This window comes from Labrus bergylta, chromosome 17, assembly GCF_963930695.1.
Source record: "Labrus bergylta chromosome 17, fLabBer1.1, whole genome shotgun sequence".
In the NCBI taxonomy this organism is placed as follows: domain Eukaryota; kingdom Metazoa; phylum Chordata; class Actinopteri; order Labriformes; family Labridae; genus Labrus; species Labrus bergylta.
Genome location: NC_089211.1, coordinates 27,243,480 through 27,245,829, shown reverse-complemented (window position 1 = coordinate 27,245,829; position 2,350 = coordinate 27,243,480). Strand labels below are relative to the sequence as shown.

At 50.3% G+C, this 2,350-nt stretch overlaps 1 protein-coding gene across 6 annotated transcripts in view; it reads left to right on the top strand.

The window, feature by feature from the left end:
* Window positions 1-268: 268 nt before the first annotated feature.
* The window catches only part of pam (peptidylglycine alpha-amidating monooxygenase), a 39,198-nt gene continuing 37,116 nt past the window's right edge, over window positions 269-2,350 (top strand). For 5 of the 6 annotated variants that reach the window (XM_065965332.1, XM_065965337.1, XM_065965336.1 and 2 more), the window contains exon 1: window positions 278-439. The gene's annotated coding sequence lies outside the window, so the exon portion shown is untranslated. Of the gene's footprint in view, window positions 440-2,350 lie in introns of all 6 variants that reach the window. The other variant, XM_065965334.1, reaches the window with a different exon arrangement.

Below are 2,350 nucleotides of genomic sequence, written 5' to 3'. Positions count from 1 at the left end.
AGTTAATACTAATGGACTCTTTACTCAGCGGCCTCTACCATCAGTGTCTGAATGTGTATGAATGGATGAGTTAATACTGATGGACTCTTTACTCAGCAGCCTCTACCATCAGTGTGTGAATGTGTGTGAATGTGTGTGAATGGATGAGTTAACACTGACGGACTTTTCTTGTCACTGGAAACCTCAGTGAAATAAAACGTGTTTGAATGTCCGCTTTAGGCTTCCGTAGTCATAATTAAGACGTGTGTGTATTGAAGGTTTCCTGCAGGCTGCTGCTGAGAGGTGGAGCTCTGATTGTGAAACGAGCGGATGTGTGGTTGTTGTTGTGCTCAGTTTTCTCCTCCTCCCTTACACACACACACACACACACACACACACACACACTTTTCGTCTGTCCAGGAGCAGCAGGAGGTCTGAAGTCGTCTCCGACAGCGAACAGGTAACCTCCGTTTTTCACCTCTATCTGTAACATTCAGACCATCTGTGGAGCTAATGTCTAAAGCTAACATTAGCTCCACTTTATCCTCCTTTCATTGAACTACCTTCAGCTTAGACTCGATGTGTTAATAACACAGAGACACACACACAGCTGACCACAGCTCGACTACGACACGGTCATTAACTGTTATTAGCCTCTGTGTGCTAACTGTTAGCTGGTGTCTGTGTGTTAGCTGTGTTAGCTCAGAGCGGGCTAATGAGACAGCTTCACACCTTCTGTCTGTGTTTACTGAGGAACTAAACCTTCATCACCTGAGGAACTAAACCTTCATCACCTGAGGAACTAAACCTTCATCACCTGAGGAACTAAACCTTAATCAGCTGAGGAACTAAACCTTAATCAGCTGAGGAACTAAACCTTAATCAGCTGAGGAACTAAACCTTAATCAGCTGAGGAACTAAACCTTAATCAGCTGAGGAGGAGCTGAGACAGTAAAACAGATGTTTTAATAGATCCAGCTGTTATCGCATGTTATCTGATCCTTTCAGAATAAAAGCACAGCGATGTAATAATACTAACAGCACATATTAATACATGATGGTGGTGGGGGGGGGGGGAGGACGTGCTGTGGTCCATGAGGGAGATGAGCCTGTTTCCATAGTTTCCTGCCCAGGTCTCAGAGGGCTGTGACGTCAGTAGAGCGGCCCCGCCCCCTCACCCTCCTCCTCTTCTTCCCTGTGGTTCAGTGACTGAACACAGATGAGTCATCATCACATTATGGAGACAAACATTATAAAACACAACAGAACAGATAAGACGATATTAAAACCTGCCCACAATCAGCATTCATATGTTTTAGTTCCACCTTTACTGACATCAACCAATCAGAGGGCTCCTTCTCATAGCAACCGTTGCTAGGCTTCTTCCTGTTAATCAAACATTCACCTGGGTCAACGTGGTTTAAAGGTCCTCAGAGGGTCTGACAGAGGGTCTGACAGAGGGACTCACAGGGTCTGACAGAGGGACTCACAGGGTCTGACAGAGGGACTCACAGAGGGTCTGACAGAGGGACTCACAGGGTCTGACAGAGGGTCTGACAGAGGGACTCACAGGGACTGACAGAGGGACTCACAGGGTCTGACAGAGGGACTCACAGGGTCTGACAGAGGGTCTGACAGAGGGACTCACAGGGACTGACAGAGGGACTCACAGGGTCTGACAGAGGGACTCACAGAGGTCTGACAGAGGGACTCACAGGGTCTGACAGAGGGTCTGACAGAGGGACTCACAGAGGTCTGACAGAGGGACTCACAGAGGTCTGACAGAGGGACTCACAGGGTCTGACAGAGGGACTCACAGGGTCTGACAGAGGGTCTGACAGAGGGACTCACAGGGTCTGACAGAGGGTCTGACAGAGGGACTCACAGAGGTCTGACAGAGGGACTCACAGAGGTCTGACAGAGGGACTCACAGAGGTCTGACAGAGGGACTCACAGAGGTCTGACAGAGGGACTCACAGGGTCTGACAGAGGGACTCACAGGGTCTGACAGAGGGTCTGACAGAGGGACTGACAGAGGTCTGACAGAGGGACTCACAGGGTCTGACAGAGGGTCTGACAGAGGGACTCACAGAGGGTCTGACAGAGGGACTCACAGGGTCTGACAGAGGGACTCACAGGGTCTGACAGAGGGACTGACAGAGGGACTCACAGAGGGACTGACAGAGGGACTCACAGAGGGACTGACAGAGGGACTCACAGGGTCTGACAGAGGGACTGACAGAGGGACTCACAGAGGGACTGACAGAGGGACTCACAGAGGGACTGACAGAGGGACTCACAGGGTCTGACAGAGGGACTGACAGAGGGACTCACAGGGTCTGACAGAGGGACTGACAGAGGGACTCACAGG